At 42.1% G+C, this 21,759-nt stretch overlaps 2 long non-coding RNA genes across 5 annotated transcripts in view; one reads left to right on the top strand and one right to left on the bottom strand.

Moving 5' to 3' along the window:
- Positions 1-21,759, bottom strand: part of LOC137379537 (uncharacterized) — a 178,252-nt gene that overhangs the window by 46,015 nt on the left and 110,478 nt on the right. The window lies entirely within an intron of this gene.
- The window catches only part of LOC137379534 (uncharacterized), a 46,115-nt gene continuing 24,840 nt past the window's right edge, over positions 485-21,759 (top strand). The window contains exons 1-3 of one of the 4 annotated variants that reach the window (XR_010976849.1): positions 495-805; positions 4,146-4,648; positions 15,101-15,236. This is a non-coding gene — a long non-coding RNA (uncharacterized lncRNA). Of the gene's footprint in view, positions 806-4,145; positions 4,649-4,788; positions 7,901-15,100; positions 20,528-21,759 lie in introns of those variants that run through there. The other 3 variants (XR_010976848.1, XR_010976846.1, XR_010976847.1) reach the window with 3 other exon arrangements.

Below are 21,759 nucleotides of genomic sequence, written 5' to 3'. Positions count from 1 at the left end.
GGCCTCAAAAGTTGTGTCTGAATGGAGACCAAAAAAAAAATGGAATGAGAAGGCCCATCAAAAAATACCAAGCTCCAGGAAAGGAGCAGAGCTCAAACCTCATACTTTTGATAAAGTAATGCTTAGGCTTTCCAATCCATTGCTGGTGGTAACCCATTTACAATGAATTGACTGATGGTGTCAAAAAATCTGGGGAGAAAGTTATTTTACTGACCTCCAACAGGACTTAGGGAATTTTATTTTTGATGTTAACTTGTTTCTATGTCCGTTGGTGGGCAAGGGCTGTCTAATTATGATGCTTCAGTCATCACGACCATGTAGGCATGGTGAACTAGCTGGTCTTCTCCTGCTTCTCTTTTTAGTATTGTTGGCCAGGGGCTGCAAGAAACACAGAATCAGTTACAAACTGCTGGAATTGTTTGACCTGTAGTAACCTGGAGCTCGGACACTGGCCTGTGCTGGTAAAAACCAGTTTGAACTAATTGCTTTATGGGACAAGACAAAGAACAGGACACAGGAAAAGGGCCTTATTTGGACATGGTGTGATACCGGGGTCTTTGGGCCTGAGCCAATTAAGAGAAGCTGTGAAAGAGGTGATCAAGCTTAAGCCAATCGAAAAGACAAAGCTCAGATTTGGAGAGATAAGCAACAGGATAAGATTAGAGCTTTTTGGGCATAGAGCCAGTGAAAACTCTGGAGATCAACCATCGTGGAAGCAGAAGACCCAGCGTGAGCGATGCGGCGACGACGTAGAAGAGAGAGAGAGTACAGAACACCTGGTCAGCGTTAACTCTCCCTTTTTTGGGTAATATCCTTTGTATTCTGTGACTAGGACAGGGAAAGGTCAGAGAAGCCTAGTGGGTGTGCTTATGAATTCTAGCTAGTTTTGTTATTAACTGTATAACTCAGGGGAGTTGTAGGTTTTTGTCTAACTAAGTGTATAAGCCTTATTCTTACATTGTACAACAACGTGAATAAAGTAAATTGATAGTTAAAGAAAGGACTGAGTTCCCCCTCTTTGTACTAAGCCAGTAACTGTAGCTGTGGACAAGGGGGAGTTGACTCTGCTCCACGGTTAACAGTATCTTCATAATTTTTACGTATTTGTTATTTTATAGCATTTATATTTCAGATCTTTTTAGTTAGCTGGCTGAGGACACAACAGAGCTGAATTTCTGAGTATGAGTTGCTGGTGAGGAGCCTGCCCTGACTGCATAGATATTGGGCAATTGTGGGCACACTGCCCACAAGTTCCTGATATTTGTAGATATTAAACAAGGCTCCCAACTTCAGTCCATCCTTGGAAAATATGCCTGGACAAAGAAATCTGAAAAATTAGTTTGAGCGATTTGTTTAGTTGGTTTCAGGGTCATTGCTGCTGCCTAATTGGTGGCTTTGAAAAAATCTGGACAACTTGAGGAACTCATTTTATGATGTTTGCTGGTTACTGATCGTTGGTTTCTCCCAGCAATTTTGGATGAGCAGTTGATAGTTATTTATACTTTTAACATGCACCTTCGGAAAGATAGTATGAACCTTCAAAAAGTACAGCTGACAATGCACCTCTAGAAGTTGTGCATGCGTACAGATATTAACAAGGAATCATTTCTTTCAAACCACTGGTTTATAATTATTTCTAGAGCTTTGAGACCTCCCATGGTTTAATCAGAATCAGAAACGTTGGACTTGAGTTTTCCCAGCCCTGTGATGGCAGGCTTGAAGGTGAAGTGGGGCTGGGAAAACAGCAGGGAGCCACCTTGGGACAGCTCTCTGATGCATTCCCACTGCCGGAGAGGTTTTCCAGGAGCGGCCTAGGAAATGGATCAGTTCCCTGCTGAACGGAGGCGGGCAGCCGATTTACATACTTAAGACCCCAATTAAGGGTAATTTTGTGGCATCGGCAGTATTTTGCCAGTGGTAGAACATCCCTCCGTCGCATGTGGAGACTGCCAGCTCCGTGGAGCCGGAGGCCGCTGGCAGGAAAGGATGCACTCGCAATCCAAATGCTTCCACCAGAGGGGTTCTCCTCTGATCTGAGGGGGTTACCAGCTTGGCTGCTTTGAAATTTTCATAAACATTTTTGGCTCCGAGGGCACCTCCATGTTGAGGTGTCCTCGCAGTCTCTGACCTTCTTCGGCAGTGTGCCACCTCTCCCAGTAGGGCAGCCAAGGCTCTAGAGCTTTTGGCCCTCTGATTGGCCTGGTAGCATTGGGCACCCACCTGCTGTCCGTAATAGGATGGCGAGCATGGAGGTGGCAATTGCTGCATTCAAGGCATCACCAGGTGCAGGAGCAGGTGCTGGCGCCAGCCCTGCACATAGTACAACACAACGCAGAGTTAGTTATACACTAAATCATGCCGAGTTGGCCCCTTCCCCCTCCATACACTAAATCATGTAGAGTTTCCCCCTTCCCAACTTTGGAGGTGCCAGCTTCTCCTGGATGGGAAATGAAGACACGAGAGTGCCACATGACGAGCTCAAGATTGGGAACTGAAGGTAAGATTGGGGCGGATTACATTTAAATGAATGTAAAAAGGAAATTACCATATGGAAAGCGGGGGCCTGTCGCAGAGTGGCAGAGGTGCCGCCATGGAGCTTTGCCGCTGCCAGCAAGGTCGGAATAAACAATCCTGGTATTGGGCTCGGTGGCGGTCGCTACTGCTTCGATTCTCCGCGCCCCCCCACCCCTTGCCACGAAACCCGATGTCGGCTGGGAACAAAATCCAGCCCCTCAGTCTCAAATCAGCCTATAACCAAAATGGTCATGCACAAGTTTGATAACTCAGCGATTACATATTGTCTGAAAGGTTTGGTGATGATCCCGACAAATTCCAGATTAGCTCAAGAGTTTTGAGTAGGAAGTGCTCATCATCAAGGATCTACAGAGAATTTAAAAAAAGTAGAATTAACAATATATCTGATCATAAGTTTGTTCTTCGCACTACCACCCAAACTGGTGACCAGATTAGTATCTCTTACAAACATTACTTTGACTTCCTGAATGCACTGTGGCTTCTGTCACTGATTGAAAGCAGTTTTTGTTAAACTATGATTCTTTTAGCTAAGTTAACATAATGATGGAATGTTCATTTTTTAACTGAAAGAATTCTGTTATTGATTAGTCATGCAAGTCTATTTTGATTAATGTGTACTTTTCAGAAATGCTTGGAAGTTAAGTTGACAAAACTTAAAACCTTCAGACAATTTAATGAATATTTAACCCTTTGTCTTCACCTTATTTTGTTTTTAAATAAATATGACTCTCCACATTGCAGCATCTCTGTAAGGGTAAAGGGTTACCTTGGATGCTGCTGTAGGTGTTGGTCTACCTAGAAAACAATTGTACCCACACGTAGCTTACTGGAAATGTCATCCGGTAGGCAATAAGTTTACCGTAAACACTCAGTCACTGTCGCAGTTAAAGCTGACCACAGATTCTGACATTTGAAAGGTTAATAGCTGCAGATACAAAACAGGCAGGAAGCAAGTACATATAAACTGAAATGCACCACAACACCTCATTGTTGTGATATTCATAGAATGTACATACTGGACAAACTATTCAACATTGTTAACCTTCTGCCAATATACTGCTAAACTTATTAAAAATACACCAGTAGAAATCCTGCATAGCTTATGAAAAGATAAATGAGAGATCAACATCAAAATAAAATGTGAGTGCCCAGGACTAGGCACTTGTAATTGTTAGATTTAGATTTTTTGTAGCAATAGACAAACACAAGTACTAGACTGGGTTCGAATAAAGACGGTCTGCGTTCTAGCTCCTGACCCACACTGTCAGTACAAGAACCTAGGTACATGTCTATTGTCGAAACAATACAGTTTCAAAATCCTACGCGTTTCCCTAACTTTGCAATTGTCTTTGATGGTAATAGCAATCAAAACTTTCATCATTTAATGAGCATCAATATTGGAAAATACATTATTTGTATGATGATTTAACCCTGACAATCCTGAGAATGGCAACAGAAAGGAGGACTGAAAATATGCCTAAGTGCCCTGAGATATTTACTGATCTGAGTTCAGCTTATTAGTTACAGCTTGAAACATTATGCTAGCTGTCAATCAAAAAAGTATAATTCTTTGTATTTATCCTATTTTACAATTCTGCCTTGTTTCATAGTTTCTCAATATAGCACTGGACTTCCAGTAAGGAAAAGGAGATGAAAGAAACTCTTAACATCACATCACAAATTTCCCTACAGCCTCCAACGAACGTATTCTACCATTTAAAAGAATAATGAATCCATGGCATAGAATATTAGTCTTCATTTTCCTGAGGTGGAAGAATTGGCCGAAAATACATTCACAAGATCTTAATTAACTTTTGGCAGAAGATGCTATGAGAAGATGTACTGATAGGCGGAGAATATTAGCAATAGTGAGGAGATGGCTTTAGTTGCTGTATAAATATGTTTTACATATCAGCAGTTTTAATGGCATTGATAGAAAAAGACCCAATTTTGAAGGAGACCTGTAGAAATGTAGTTATTCGCCTGGAATTTCATGGAAACTTTCTTTGAAACAACACAATAAAGATAATTTCCAGCACAATATATTGACGAAATTTGGACGTGACTCATGGCAGTTTCATAGATAAAGAGGGACTTGAAGAAAGAATATGGTGTAAGTTCTGTGCTCATTTCGACTTATTTATGCTGCTTTATACATTCCAGCATATGCTAATGAGAATGCTGGGACATTTTGGTGTAAATCCGCAAGTTCAGTGTAAATTTCACCGTATCTTTTTATTTATGCCGATCCAGGAAATTCTGGGTTCTGCCAGAGGCCCTTGACTCCAGAATACATCACGCTGTTGATCCAGATCTAGACACAAGAGTTAAATGCTGGAGAAGCAATGAGTATAGTTGTCCTCAGTATCACAGTATCATTTGACTGATTATGGAACAAAGGAGCCCTCGTAAAATGGAGGTCCATAAGATCAAAAGGAAAACCCTCCAGTGGCTGGGTGGTCATACCTGACACAAGGAAGATGTTTGCGTTTGTCAGAGGCCAATCATCATAACTCCAGGAAATCGCTGTAGGAGATCCTCAGGGAAGCAGTCTTGGTACAACCATCTTCAGCTGCTTCATTAATACCCTTCACTTTGTCATAAGATCAGGAGTGGAGATGCTTGGTGATTGGCTCCACTCACATTTCTTCTGCTAATGAAGCAGCCCATACTAGCCTATAGCAGGACCTGGATAACATCCAAACATTGGCTAACAAATGTTTTAGATGAGTCGGTGTCTATGGCAGGTGGAATTTGCAACCACAAGAAGTGATTTGGAAACGATAAGCATGATGTGACAAAAGACATCAATGCAAGTTTGAGCAGCAGTGGGATAAGGTCGATGATCAATGTTGTGGAGATGGAAGTAGGCAATCTAAGTGATAAACTGGTTGTAGTGTTTGCAACTCAAATAGTGTTACGTCGGCCATCCAGGTTTCACACCACTTCATTGATATGTTGATAGGATGAGATGAAGTAAGGTGGGAGAAGCCTCATATGGAACATAAATGTCTGCATAAATCTATTGGTCTGTTTCTGTGTTGATAAATTCCATGTAATTCTACGTAATGACTGGGCATCCAGAGAGAGGAAAGAGATATGGGGCCAATACGTTTCTTGTGGGAGTCAAACACAATGACTTCAGTCTTAAACTGAATAAGATTGCAAAATTGGGCTGGTTACTTACAATGGAGGACATAGGTTCTCCAATCAATCTAGGCCCGAGACTGTTGTGAAACCAGCAACCCTTCTTCATGCTGGTCTGCAACGTAGCCATTCAGAGAATTCTTGAGCTATAAAAAGGCTTTCTTTCTGTTGGAGAGTGAGGGATGTTATAAAGTGAGCATCAACTCCAGTGATGGAGTAACACCCTGCCTGTAACACACCCTATGGAGCATGGTTTATGAACAAGATTAATAAGGGAAGGGTGGCAGAAACTTCAAACCTTCCCAACTGATTAGTAAGGTTGAACGAACCATGTTTTAAGGACACAAATCAAAGGACAGTAATGCCTGTGGGTCAGTAACAGACATTGATGCTCTTGTAGTTTGGTTTGCTGCTAAATCTCACTTTGCAGGTCAGCAAAGCTCAGTGAATAGCAAATGCCTAGTAATTTGTTGGTTAACACCTCCGGATGAATGATTTATTTCTGGAATCAACCCACTTTGCACATCTGCACCTCCATTTGCAATATTTGCAGTTCCATGTTTCCGTTTAGGTGCAGGGTACCAGCACTCAGCTGTTCACCAAACTAAACGCAACAGAATGGCAGTTCTGCAATACAATGTTTTGTAAATACCCGTGCAATCGAAATGAAGATGCTTTGCTAAAAGTCTGTAGAAAAATATAAATGTATTAATGGAGTTCAAATTAAAGTTAAACCGCCCCCCCCCCGCCCCCCAGACATTCCTTAGGCTACTGATCGCTCCTTCCATTACATTCTCAATAAAAAATAACAAGGACAGAACAGAGCAGCACAAGTCATAGAGTCATACAGCACAGAAACAGGCCCTTCGGCTCATCGTGTCCATGCTGGCCATCAAGCACCTATCTATTCTAATCCCATTTTCCAGCACTTGGCCCGTAGCCTTGTATGCTAAGGTGTTTCAAGTGCTCATCTGAATACTTCTTAAATGTTGTGAGGGTTCCTGCTTCTACCACCCCTTCAGACAGTGTGTTCCAGATTCCAACCACCCTCTGGCTGAAATTTTTTTTCCTCAAATCCCCTCTAAACCTCCTGCCCCTTATCTTAAATCTAAGTCTAAGTGTGTTAATGCATTAGCATCTGTCTTCTCCGTCACACTATAGTGCAGTAGAAACAATATTTAAGTTACAAGTTAGCACCACTGATCCAATTCTGAACATAAAAACTTAAATTTGCACATATGTTAGACCATCAAATGAATGAAAACGAAGCTACAATTATAATCTAGAGTACCAAATTTCCAGCAACAAATTATGGGGGTACATTTGTATTTGCATTTTGTACGCAGTGTTCCTCCAGGGCACAGAAAAATAAACTGGTACCCCCTAACTCGAAGATCATGATCCCCCTCTGCAACTTAATATGTTAGTGGCTGCACTGGCCTGATCTTGAGGCCTCATACTGGGCCCAGACTAATTTTGATGGAACTACATCCTGTTCTGCCTGGAAAGAATGGATGGATAAATACTGTGGGACATTAACAAACATCATGATGGGCATCTCAGCATGGAACTGCAATGTTATAAGTGAAATAAACTCCAGGTTTCAAATGTATCATTTTCAGAAATAATAGAAAAAGGGTTGCAATGTGTATATTGCAGTATATTAATCAATATTCTTAATGCTATATACAAACCAGAAAAGAACAGGTCTTATTGGACCAAATGCAATATAATCTTCTTCTTCATTTCTCCCACTTCTTACTGTTTTGCCTAAAAGTAATAATTAGTTTTTATTTTTGTAAAGGATTTACTTTGTCATGAACTGGGTGTGCGAATGAGTTATGTGTTATAGGAGTTGGGTCAGGACCAGGGGAGTTTCACTCAACTGTTCATTTACTGAGTATCTTCTACATCCCCAGCCTGCTTACCTGTATTTTGCCTTGAACTTGGGGGTAACTTTCTTCAGGGTGTTTCCTGCCCCACTGCCATATATTAAGTGGGGGTTTAGCAGAAATCCTGTTCACATACTTAAATAGAGTTTCTGCTGAAGTTATGGTGACAGAGTGGGAAATATCCTGAGGGCATTCATCCTGATTGTCTTGATTTTCTTGCTTTTACAACATACAAAGGCTGGATGAGTAACAGTATATGGTGCCTAAATCTCTACCACCAAACCCATCCAGTATGTGCAGCTCTCAATCATTTTTCTTCCTTCCTGTCCTAGGATTTGTTGAACATAACACACTAGTCACCATCAGCAATGCTTTGCTCAAGAGGGCAGGTGAGGGAAAATGGAGGAGAAATACCCTGTTCAGGAGCAGGGTTTCTGGTCCAGGCTGATTTTTTTGTCAGTCATTACTAAGTTCAAAGATCCATCCTCTTGTATCAATTTATTTCAGCCAAATAAAATGCTCTCTCTTACTTTTTCCTCATCTTCATTTTTCCCTGCTTTGTGTGATCGGACTTTTGTGTTCAATCAGTATGAGGGCCACCAGTGCGACAAAAAGTGCATTCATCCACTTTCAGCACTAGGTGTCAGCAACCAGCAGCAGCAGGTCAGTTGCAGTATTAGTCATATACAGCATAAAGCTCTTGCTCGTCTGTCCCCCCCAAAATGTGCTGCAATACAAAAGCCTTGGTTCAGACTGCTCAAACTCATTTCTTTTGGAACTCTTATGTCTAGCAAATGAAGAAGACTTTCATCTCATCAGTTTCGGCTAGCTTTAAACACAAATCTGAATAGTGAAAGCGAAGTATCACAGAACACTTTACTGCACCATCGGCCCCCTATTTATTTTATTTTTGCTTATTCTTCCTACCTAGTGGGTTTAGCTATACTGGAGAGGTAAAATTGTTCAATGGACTTATGGAGTTTATCATCAAAGACCGGCCTTTTGATGATAGCTGCCGTATAACACTGATTTCTCTGTGAGACAGTTCCCTCAACACATTTCTTATTGTAAGCTGCATACTTCAAATTAATTTTATTATAAAGTCAAAAGAATGTTCTCTTCCCCAATCTCTAATTTTTAGCTTCTTTCATACTAATCTATGAAAATAGTCGAATTGGAGCAGACTGTGTTCAGCACCACCTCCTCATATTTTAGTTGAATTTTTCAATTGATGCAGATTTATTTATTTTATTTAGAGATACGGCACTGAAACAGGCCCTTCAGCCCAACGAGTCTGTGCCGGCCAAGAACCACCCATTTATACTAACCTTGCAGTAATCCCATATTCCCTATCACCTACCTACACTAGGGGCAATTTACAATGGCCAATTTGCCTATCAAGCTGCAAGTCTTTGGCTGTGGGAGGAAACCGGAGCACCCGGCGAAAACCCACACAGTCACAGGGAGAACTTGCAAACTCCACACAGGCAGTACCCAGAATCGAACCCAGGTCCCTGGAGCTGTGAGGCTGCAGTGCTAACCATTGCACCACGATACATAGACATCAGTGAATATCTAACAATATGCTATAGAATAGACTTTAGGATCCATTATACCCAATTACTAGATATAAAATGGTTATAATCATTTCAAAAAAGAGTTGATCGGAGAGAGCTAGTATGGATTTGTGAAGGGTAAGTCATGTCTAACAGATCCTGTTGAATCTTTTGAGGAGGCCACTAATGTGGTAGATATGTGATTGTCCATGCAAGTTATTTCTTTAGATTTCCAGAAGGCATTTGACAAGGTTGCATATAAATGTTAACAAAACTGGGAGTGCATGGAAGTGGAGATAACCTATTGGCTTGAATATGGAATTGGTTAGGAGGTAGGAAACCGAGAGTAGCAATAATGGGTATCAATTTAAATTGGCGGGATCTGACTAGTGGTGTTCCCAGGGATGTATTTGTACTGGATGTACACATCTTTTTACTATGTTTATGAATGACTTGGATGAAGGAAGAAAGAGTAATATATCTAAGTTTGCTCATAACAGTAAATTAGATGGCACAGAAAATAATGAAGATGGGAGCAGAAAGTTGCAAAACAACATGGATAGATTAAATGAATGGGCGAAAATGTGGCACATGGAGTTGGATATGGGTAATTGTGAGGTCATCCATTTTGTACCAAAAAAAGATAGATTAAAGCATTTTCTAAATAAAAAGACTTGCATTTATGTAGTTCAACTGGAGTATTGTGTCCAATTCTGAGCACCATACTTTAGGAAGGATGTGAAGATATTAGAGAGACTGCTGAAAAACATTATGAGAATGGTTCCAGGGATGAGGGACTTCAGTTACGTGGATAGACTGGAGAAGCTGGGGCTGTTCTTCTTGGAGAAGAGAAGGTTGAGAGGAGAATTGATAGAGGTGTTCAAAATCATGAGGGGTCGAGACAGTGTAGATAGGGAGAAACTGTTCCCATTGGTGGAACAGTCGAGAACCAGAGGATATCAATTTAAGGTGAATGGCAAAAGAACAAAAGGTGACATGAGGAAAAGCTTTTTTATGACGCGAGTGATTAGGATCTGGAATGTATTGCCTGAGAGTGCAATGGAGGTAGATTCAACCGTGGCTTTCAAAAGGGAATTGGATAATTAGCTGAAAAAAGAAAAATTGCAGAGCTATGAGGAAAAGGCAGGGAATGGGACTAGCTGAGTTGCTTTTGCAGAGAGCCAGCACAAACACAACAGCCTCCTTCTGTGCTGTAACCATTCGATGATATAGCACCTCAGGCAACCACCAGACATCTCAAAGAGCTTTACAGCCATTGAAGTACTTTTGAAGTGTAACCACTATTGTAATGTAGGAAACACAGCAGCCAATTTGTGCACAGCAAGCTCCCATAACCAGTAATGTGATAACAAACACGTAAACTGTTCTAGTGATGGAGGGATAGATATATATATATTAGCCAGGACACTGGGGATAATTCTCCTGCTTTTCTTCAAAATAATGGCATGGGATCATTATGCCCACCTGAGAGGGCAGCCTGGGCCTCAGTTTAAGATCTCATCTGAAAGACAGCACCTCTGACAGTGCAATACTCCCTCACTAGAATGTCAGCTTTGATTTTTATGCTCAAGTCCTGGAGTGAGACTTGAATTCACGACGCAGATGTGAGAGTGTTACTGATAGTACCACAGCTGATACTACTGGTATGCAGCTAGGAACTGAGGGTGAGGGCAGAGTTTTAGGGGACAAACAGAAATTACAGAAGTTAGTGGACGGGTACAAAAATAATTAAAAACGCTAATTAAATTTCTCAAGGGGGCTGGAATACAAAGGCATGAAAGAGTTATAGCAATACAGGGCTGAATTTTATCGGCGCACTGCGCTCTGCGCCGGTGTGCTGCGAGAGCGGCTGCCTTCCGACATGGAAGTGCCGCTGCACAGCCCCCGCGATATTACGCACGGGGACTGATTTAAATAGAGGGGGCAGAGTGGCCACCCCCAATTATGTAGAGGGGGCGGCTGCTGCATCCCTGGCAACGGTGTCTGGTGCCAGTGCGCTGGCGCCGGTGCCATTTTTAAAGGGCTTTAAGCCCTTAGCAAAGATTCAAGTTTTTAAAAGTACAGTAGATGTGATTTGAAAAAAAAAATCCCCAATCTCCGCAATGGTCTTTTCATTGTCCGATATTAACAAAACGTATTTTATGCCCGACCCAAACATCCCCCCCCAACCTTCTCATATTTGCCCTTCAACCCCCTTCCCACCATTTCCACAGACCAAAAAAAATTGTCTTCCCCGCTCCCCCACCCCCCCCAGCTCCCTGAAAATTTTACTTCTCCCCCTTCCCCACCAGTTTCTCTCCTCGGAACTCCATACGGAGTTCCGAAGGCGCGCGAGTTGCGTTTGGTGACCGTAAAATCGGATTGGGATGGCCGCCGCCAGCAGGTAAGTTCATTTGCATCTAATTTTTGTCAATTTAAATATTTGGATGAAGGCCCCAACACCAAGCGGCGGGGGCCACACCGAGGTCCCCCCGCTGCCAGTAATATATGGCAGGACCTTCTCGACGTCGGGGGTCGAGGCAAGCTGCTCCCGCATCATTTTACCGGCCCCTCCGCCGTGACCCACTGTGTTGAGGGGCTGGTAAAATTCAGCCCACAGAGTTCTGGTTAGATCCCTTTCGTTGTCATGCATTCAGTTCTGGTCACTGTACACCAGGAAGGATATACTGGCCTTGGAAGGGACGCAATGCAAATTCACCAGAATAATAGAAGCTAAAAGGGTTAAATTATAAGGACAGGTTCCACAGACTAGACTATTCCCTTGAACATAGCAGATTAAGGGGTGATCTAATTGAAATGTTTAAAATAATCAAAGGATTAGATAGAGTGAAACTATTTCCTCTGTTGGGGGAGTCCTGGATGAGGGGACAAAACCTTAAAATTAGAGCTAGGCCATTTCTTCATACAAAAGATAGTGAAAATCTGGTACTCTCTCCCCCCAAAAATCTGTTGAGGCTAGCGGCAGGATATTGGGTCTTAGGTCAGGACCCCAATGTCGGGGTCAAACGGGGGTCCCAAACCCACACTGTATGAGGAACAGTCACCCGGAAGTGATTTTTTCTGCATTAGCCAATTAGTGGCCATAGGGCATGTTTGCCATCCTATTAAGAACAGCGGGCGGGCTCTCAAAGCTGGAGGACTAATTGGAGGCTGTCAGTTCAGAAGGAGCTGCAGCCTGCCGTTTTAAGTAAAGGAGAGAGAGAGTGCCTCCATCTTGAAGTGCCCTCTCAGCAACTTTTAAAACTTTTCAATTAAAAATGGCCACGGCAGCCAGGCTACCATTGTGGGGAAACCCCTCCACAGGGCAGCCTGTGGCTGCTGCTGTCGCCAAGCAAGCAGGCAGGGACTCAAAGCCTGCCTGGAGCTCTAGCCCTTGGTCTGCTGCCGAGAGGCCACCTCCAGGCAACTAGCCTGTTCCCGACTCCTTGGGCCCCGGATAATTGGGTAGCTGTTCTGCCTCAGTCCCGCCTCCAGGAAATTGGCCCAGGGACAGGATGATGCTGGCAAACCAGCACGCCGACCATTTTCGAGGCACCTGTCTCCATACTCACCCCCATATGGGGGTCAAAATTCGACCTTAGGTAAGTCAAAAATTTCAAAACTGAGATTGATAGAGTTTTGTTAAGATATTAAGGAATACAGTACCAAGGTGGGTAGATGACGTTAAGATACAGATAAGCCATAAACTCATTGAATGGTGGAACAGGCTCAGGGGCTGAAAGGCCTCCTCCTATTCCTAAGTTCCTAAAAAAGATCTACTCTGCCAGATTCCTGCTTATTTAGTGCCCTGCCCAATTTTCCTTTCTGGTTTTGTACCGATCCATTCTCAATTAGTTATATTACAATTAGGCCCCAATGATGTTGTTTAGACTTTCTTGCAATTTCCATGAATTTAGGCTAACACAGCATCATAAGGCCTGTGGCAGTAATGGTTGACAATGTGCTCAAGACTATTCCTTCACCTATTTTCAGTCATGCTGTAGTACTCTACTTGTGCCTTGGAGTGACAAGCAGGGTCACTTACTACTATCTATTTCTGACTTTGCCAATCAACAGGAAATGAGAGTGTTGCACCATTCCATCATGTGGCTACAGATTTAGGGAATGAATTTCCACAGGTGACCATAGGTGTACTAATAAGCCTGAGTAATGCACCATCAAAATAATGCATGATTGGAAACTCGACCCCTTATGTTTCCCACCAACACAGCATTTGGAAAAAAAAGTAATTAGAATTAATTCCACCTGATGCTACACAGTTGAAGATCTGTCATTACAGTAATACACTTTTGACTGTTTTCAGCCATTTGCACTGTTTCTCTGGATGTTCTGTCAATTTCCTGCTGAAATTACAGCAGGAGATTGAGACAACCCTTGCATTTTGTTATTCAGAACTTAACAAGAGTTCAAGTTCCAACAAATTAGTAACTAATGCCTCTACATAGATCTACAAAATGAAGTTTGAACATGGTTTGGCAAACTTACGCTCTTGTCATTCTACTGATAAAATTCCTCCATGATATAAATGGGATAGATTTATCAGCAGAGAAATGAATGTGAGGGCTGGACCAATGCTTCACCCACTTCTCCCCGTGCTAGTACTACAAGGGGGCATGTTTACGAGAAGCAAAATAACACAAAAAGTAAAATGCTGCAGATGCTGGAAACTTGAAATAATAAAGAAAATGCTGGAATTGCTCAGCAGGTCAGGTATCGTCTATGAAGAGAAGAAGATAGGGTTAATGTTTCAGGTCTGTGATCCTTCCTTCAGTTTCCATATTTTTTTCGGAATTCTGCTATGCACTCTCCATGTTTTCCTGGCTAAAAACTAATGCATGCAAAAACGTGGCTGGCATCTGTTCAAATTCTCAATATGTGCTCCCAATAAGCAAAGTTCTGCTTCAAGAGTGAATTTGTAAAATTAACCCTAGAATTGTTTTGCTCATGCTCATGCTAGTGGGAACCCCACCACTGCAAGTTCCCCTTCAAGGACACACGCCATCCTGACTTGGAACTATATTACCGTCGCTGAGTCAAAATCCTGAAACTTCCTTCCTAGCAGCACTGTGGGTGTACCTACCCCACATGGACTGCATCGGTTCAAGAAAGCAGCTCACCACCACCTTCTCAAGTACAATTAGAGATGGGCAGGAAATGCTGACCTAGCCAGCGACTCTCATCCCATAAATGAAAAAAAAACCATATGGAGTTTCACTAATGAATATATTGGAGCCAGTTATAAGCTGAAATAAGATTTGTAAAACAATAGGCCTGAATGGCACAAGATCAATGATTACAATGTCTGGAGCAGAAGAGCAGAGAGAATTTTTTTGGGAAAAGTAAGAAAAAGACTGGGCTAAGGATCTTTATATAGCTTAAAGGTAAGTCCTGCCTTCCACAATAAATGCTGCAATCCTGATCTCCCCACAAATTATATATAACTTCATATTTTCCAATGACTTGAAAAGGATTTTAATGCATCACCTCCAGTTTTACTGACAACTGATTCTGTTATTTGTCACGAGGATAGATATGGATTGGGAAGTCCAATTGTCCCAAGAAAGTCTGTAACTTCTCTAGAAATTGGATCCAATGTGTAGGCCTGAGGCCTGCAGCCACTACTTTTTGTACTAGTCATGTTTTTGCATTTTATTGCTGCCTTCCTTTTGCTTTGCTTTTATTTCTAAAAAAAACATAATGAATTTTTAAAGGTTACTTTGTAGAAATTGATTTAAACTAAGTGTGATTGTACTCTGATTAAGTCAAGCAATTAATCAATTATGTAATCAATGGCAATCAGTATTAACTATCTACTTGTTTTTCCAAAGAACTTTTTCCTTTTGTTTTTATGCTGGTCAAAGTAGGCTATGCTCCTAACTGTTGTTTTGACTTAACTACTGTTTTTCTCTTCTTAAAAATAACGGTTGTTTCCCATTGTTTAAACCAAAGTCACTTCTTAAGGTACTCGATGACCCTTGAACTACAAGCCAGGACAATGGATAACCTTGCACATGGGGTGGTCCACTATGGTGTGAAGTCAGAACATGGAGCTTAATTGATGGACAGTATAACCGAATTGATGCAGGTGAGAGACACCATCAAAGGACGTGTAAACAGCCTGGGCAGCTTCGTAGCGCCTGTGCGAAGAATTTGATAAGGACTCATGGTTGTCAGACTCTTGTTTTGAGAAAGTCTGATGGAGACCTCGGAAAGCTGGAATATAGCCAGAAATCAGATTTAAAGAGCACAGCATCCAACGTCGGGGCTGCAGCTGGAGTGGACTAGTCAACTACTGAAGACTAGGGAGGAAGGGACGTCGACGGAGAGTTTACCCCCGTGCAATGTTCTCTGGAGATTTGGTGATGGATGTACCAAGGGGGAATGGTACTATTTTAGGCAGCTGTTGTGAAATGACTAATTTGGTGTTATAACAGTATGCTATAAGTTCTTTTGGAAACTTGGTGGTGTATGTATCAAGGGGAACACTGTACCATTTTAGGGACATACCAACACACGAACGCACAAATTAAGAGCAGGAATAGGCCACTCGTCCCCTCGAGCCTGCTCCACAATTTAACATGTTCATGGCTGATTAGACTGTAGCCTCAACTCCACGTTCCTGCCTACCCCCAATAACCTGTCATCTCTTGCTTATCAAGAATCTATCTACCTTTGCCTGAAAAATATTCAAAGACTCTGCTTCCACCACCTTTTGAGGAGGAGACTTCCCTCTGAGAGAAAAAATTTCTTCTTATCTCTGTCTTAAACGGGCAACCCCTTATTTTTAAACAGTGACCTGTAGTTCTAGATTCTCCCACAAGAGGAAACATCCTTTCTACATCCACTCTGTCAAGACCTCTCAGAATTTTATATGTTTCAATCAAGTTGCCTCTTACTCTTCTAAACTCCAGCAGATATAAGCCAGCCTGTCTAACCTTTCCTCATAAGATAACCAGCCCATTCGAGTTATTCGTCTTGTAAACCTTCTCTGAACTGCTTCCAACGCATTTACATCCTTTCTTAAATAAGGAGACCAATACTGTATACAGTACTCCAGATGTGCTCTCACCAGTGCCCTGTATAATTGAAGCATACCTTCCCTACTTTTGTATTCAATTCCCCTCGCAATAAACAGTAACATTCTACTATCTGCACTTGCATACTAACCTTTTGCAATTCATGCACCAGGACACCCAGATCCTTCTGCAATCTCTCACCATTTAGATAATATGCTTCTTTTTTATTCTTCCTGCCAAAATGCACAATTTCACATTTTCTCACATTATACTCCATTTGCTAGATCTTTGCTCACTCACTTAACCTATCTATACCCCTTTGTAGTCTCCTTATGTCCTCTTCACAACCTACTTTCCTACCTGTCTTTGTATCACTAGCAAATTTAGAAACCATACCTTCAGTCCCTTCATCCAAGTCATTTATATAAATAGTAAGTAGTTGAGGCCCCAGTACTGATCCCTGTGGCAGACCACTCATTACATCTTGCCAACCAGAAAATGACCCATTTATGCCTACTCTCTGTTTCTTGTTAGCTCGCCAACCTTCTATCCACGCCAAAATGTTACCCCCTACACCATGAGCTTTTATTTTCCACAATAACCTTTGATATGGCACCTTATCAAATGCCTTCTGGAACACCAAGTACAGTACATCCACCAGTTCCCCTTTATCCACAGCACATGTTACATCTTCAAAGAACTCCAATAAATTGGTTAAACAGGATTTCCCTTTCACAAAACCATGTTGACTCTGCCTGATTACCTTGAATTTTCCTAAGTGTCCTGCTATGACATCTTTAATAAGAGCTTCTAACATTTTCCCTCTGACAGATGTTAAGCTAACTGGCCTGTAGTTTCCTGCTTTCTGTCTTCATCCCTTTTTGAATAAAGGAGTTATGTTGGTTTATTTTAATTGAATGGTACCTTCCCCGAATCTAGGAAATTTTGGAACATTAAAACCAACTCATCAACTATCTCACTAGCCACTTCTTTTAAGACCCTACGATGAAGTCCATCAGGACCCGGGGACTTGTCAGCCCGCAGCTTTAATAATTTGCTCAGTACTACTTCCATGGTGATTCTAATTTTCTTGAGTTCCGCCCTCTCTTCCATTTCCTGCTTTACAACTATTTCTGGGATGTTGCTTGTATCCTCTATGGTGAAGACTGATGCAAAATACCTGTTCAATTCATCTGCATCTCCATATTTTCCCTTATTAATTCTCCAATGCTCACTTTGCTAACTCTTTTCTTTAAATATCTATAGAAACTCTTAATATCTGTTTTTATATTTCTAGCCAGCTTTCTCTTGTACTCTAATTTTTCCCTCCTTATCAATCTTTTAGTTGTTCTTTGCTGCTTTTTATATTCTGTCCAATCTTCTGATCTGCCACCCATCTTTGTGCAATTTTTTTAAAGTTTGATTCTATTTATTTATTTTATTTAGAGATACAGCACTGAAACAGGCCCTTCGGCCCACCGAGTCTGTGCCGACCATCAACCACCCATTTATACTAATCCTACATTAATCCCACATTCCTACCACATCCCCTCAATTCTCCTACCACCTACCTACACTAGGGGCAATTTACAATGGCAAATTTACCTATCAACCTGCAAGTCTTTGGCTGTGGGAGGAAACCAGAGCACCCGGCAAAAACCCACGCGGTCACAGGGAGAACTTGCAAACTCCACACAGGCAGTACCCAGAATTAAACCCGGGTCATTGGAGCTGTGAGGCTGCAGTGCTAACCACTGCGCCACTGTGCCGCCCTATCTTTAACTTTTGTAGTTAATCATGGATGGTGGGTTCCACCCTTGGAATTTTTCTTTCTCATTGGAATGTATCTATTCCGTGTATTCTGAAATATCCCCTTAAATGTCTGCCACTGCATCTCTATTGACCTATCCCTTAATCTACTTTGCCAGTTCACTTTGCTAGCTCTGCTTTCATGCCCTCATAATTGCCGTTATTTAAATTTAAAATAATAGCCCTAGACCCACTCTTCTCTCCTTCAAACTGAATGTAAAATTCAGTCATATTTTGGTTACTGCTGCTTAGGGGCACCTTCACTATGAGGTCATGAATTAGCCCTATCTCATTGCACAATACCAGGTCTAGCATAACTTGCTCTCTGGTTGGCTCCAGAACGTGCCGTTCTAAGAAATAATCCCAAAAACATTCTATGAACTCCTCATCTAGGCTACCTTTGCCCATCTGATTTTTCCAGTCCATATATAGATTAAAATCCCCCATGATTATCACCGTACCTTTCTGACAAGCACCCATAACTTCTTCCTTTATACCCTGTCCAACCATGTGGTTACTGTTAGGGGGCCTGTACACCACTCCCACAAGTGACTTTTTGCCTTTATCATTTCTCATCTCTACCCAAACCACTTCTACATCCTAGTTTCCTGAACTTAGGTCATCCCTCTCTAATGTGCTAATACCATCATTAATTAACAAAGCCACCCCACACCTTTTCCTAGCTTCCTGTCCTTCCTAAATGTCATGTACCCTTCAATATTCAGGTCCCAATCTATGTCATCCTGCAACCATGTCTCTGTAATGGCTATCAGGTCATACGTATTTATTTCTATTTATGCTTTCAGTTCATCTGATTTGTTTCGAATGCTGCGTGCATTCCGATACAGAGCCTTTAGTTTTGTTCTTTTATTATTTTTATAACCTGTAGCCTTGTCTGCTGATTTACTCTTAGATTTGGACTAATGGCCCCTTCCTGTCACAGTCTGTTTATCTTTTCCCATATTAATACCTTTTTCTCTCGCTTTGTCTCTACTCCTTGATTTACCACATCTTCACAAATTTGATCCCTTTCCCCCCAATATTAAGTTTAAAACCCTCTCTATTTCCCTAGTTTTGCAGCTCGCTAGAACACTGATCCCATCCCAGTTCAGGTGTAGATTGTCCCAATGGTACTTTCCCTACTTTCCCTAGTTCTGGTGCCAGTGCCCCACGAACCTGAACCCACTTCTACCACACCAGTTTTTCATCCACACATTCATTTCTCTAATCTTATTTGCCATACTCCAATTTGCATGTGGCTCAGGTAATAATCTAGAGATTATTACCTTTGAGGTTCTGCTTCTTAATTCTGTGCCTAGTTCCTCATACTGACTATGTAGAACCGCTTTTCTTGTCCTGCCTATGTCATTGGTACCTACATGGACCATGATGACTGGATCCTCCCCCTCCCACTGTAAGTTCCTCTCCAGTCCTCAGCAGATGTCCCAAACCCTGACACCGGGCAGGCAACACAGCCTTCTGGACTCTTGCTCTTTGCTGCAGAGAACAGTGTCAATACCCCTCACTTTACTGTCCCCTACGACCACTACTTTCCTTTTTGCTTCCCCCACTTGAACGGCTTCCTGTACCATGGTGCCATGGTCAGTCTGCTCAACCACACTACAGCCCTCGGTGTTGTCCATACAAGCTGCAAGAACCTTGAACTTGTAGCTCAATTGCAAGGGCTGTGGCTCCTCCACTCCCACCTTCTCGATCTCCTTACCTGCCTGACTCACAGTCATACTCTCCTGTCCCTGACCACTGACCATAACAGAAGACCCTATCGTAAAGGGTGTGACTGCCTTCTGGAATAAATTGTCCAGGTAACTTTTCCCCTCCCTGATGCATCGCAGTGTCTGCAGCTTGGCCTCCAGCTCAATGACTCTGAGCCAAAGCTCCCCAGGCCGCAGGCACTTGCTACAGACGTGGTTGCCATGGATTGCCATGGCATCCAGGAGCTTCCACATACTGCAGCTGTGACATCACCTGTCCTGCCATCTTTATTGCGTTAATTTAATTCCATTTATTTTTTAAAATTAATTTATAGTTCCCCTCCTTACCGAACTCCCTCACTTACCAACTCCCTTCTTCACACCCTGTGCCCTCCAGCTGCACTCAGTGCACTCAACACTCAGTCCTAGGGAGCTGTCGTGAACAGACTAATTTAGGGTTATAGCAGTGTACTATAAGTTTTTTGTCTTTCTATATTCTTTTCCTTCCTTTCTTTTTAATAAAGTTACCTTTCTTTCCATTTATGTCATAATTAATTGTTTATTAATTACTTAATAATTACTCAATAAAATTACTGTTTTAACACATTTGCTGTTGAGTCACTCATTCCTGTTACGTCTAGAGTACGGCTCCAAACCTAAGTGAGACCACAGGGGACTCTCATGCCCTACAAATGCACATTTTGACTATATTTGCTGTAGTTAGCAGATATGGCCTATTCCAATTTTCCTCTCCCTGTCCTACAAAAAATTGGGTGCTGTTTGAAGTGACATGGAAATCCACCCGATTTTGTTGGTGCTCCCTACCTCTAACCGTATAACTGCCTCCGTTTATGTTCAGAATTTATCATCAATGGCTTTGCTGTTGTTTTGATTAATAGTATAACAATTAAATATGAATTTAAAATATATATGCACCACCTTGCAAGACAGCACAAAGTAGTGTCAAACAATTCAACTTACATATTTTCAGGATACTTTTACCTCAAGGTGCAAAGTCCTCAGACTGTATATATCCCTCAGAAATATAAATGACTGATCTCTAGGTGTCTACAGTGAGGGAACTACATCTCTCAAGATAAAAGTACTCGTCAGTTTTGTTATTTGCTGTCAAATTAGACAGCTTTTTACTGGCTCACTAAATGTGCAGAGCCAGGTCTGTGAGTGATTATTCATAAGAAAGTTAAAGGGGACTTTGGCATCACACTCCAAGATAAGAACCTTCTGGGACAGTTATGGAGCAACTGCAGCGTGATGGTTCTGACATCACAATGGCAGTGGACAATTGTGGTTTGCTGCCAATTGCTAGACTGTACTATTTATATGATTCAACAAGTCAGATTTCAAAAGTGAATTGTGTATCAAGTTAACATATTAATCAAAAGAAAGGAGGGGAGTTGGATGAAGAATTCCATCTTTTAACAATTTTGCTATCACATTGGCTTGAGTTTTTCTATGGCCTACTCTTGCTCATATTTCTTATATGACCACATCGCCATGCATGCACAGCCATGAACACTGAGGAATTGGACAAAGCGTGACTCCACATGAAAATAGGGGAATGAATTTTATGACCGCGCTGCAAATTGCGGCGACACGCTCTGATTTCGCCGGTGTTCCCGCGCGGATGCGCCGTCGCTAAGCCTCCGCAATATTTCACGCAGGGGCTCATTTAACTGGAGGGGGAGGAGTGGCTGCCCCCGACGATGTAGAGGCAGCTGCTGCTCCGTTCCCAGCAATGGCATCTGGCGCCACCGCACAGGAGCCACTGCCATTTTTAATGTGGGCTGAATTTTAACAGCCCTCCAACGTCAGGGGTCGTGGTAGGGAGTGCCGGAAAATTCTTCCAGGAGAGGCCCACCACAACCCTTGACATTTTTAATGTGCGTCAAGTCCTTCAGCTAAATTAAAATTTTTAAAGGTGCCGTCACCCTGAAATGGAAAATAAAATTGTCGTGATATTTACAATCCCATTTCCAACCACCCACCGCACCCCCCACCCCACAACTGATTTATCAATGCATAAAATAACCCACACCACCGGAAAACCAAA

The sequence above is a fragment of the Heterodontus francisci genome, chromosome 18, assembly GCF_036365525.1.
Source record: "Heterodontus francisci isolate sHetFra1 chromosome 18, sHetFra1.hap1, whole genome shotgun sequence".
NCBI lineage: Eukaryota > Metazoa > Chordata > Chondrichthyes > Heterodontiformes > Heterodontidae > Heterodontus > Heterodontus francisci.
Note: the sequence above shows the minus strand (reverse complement) of the source record. Positions and strands in the feature narration are given on the sequence as shown.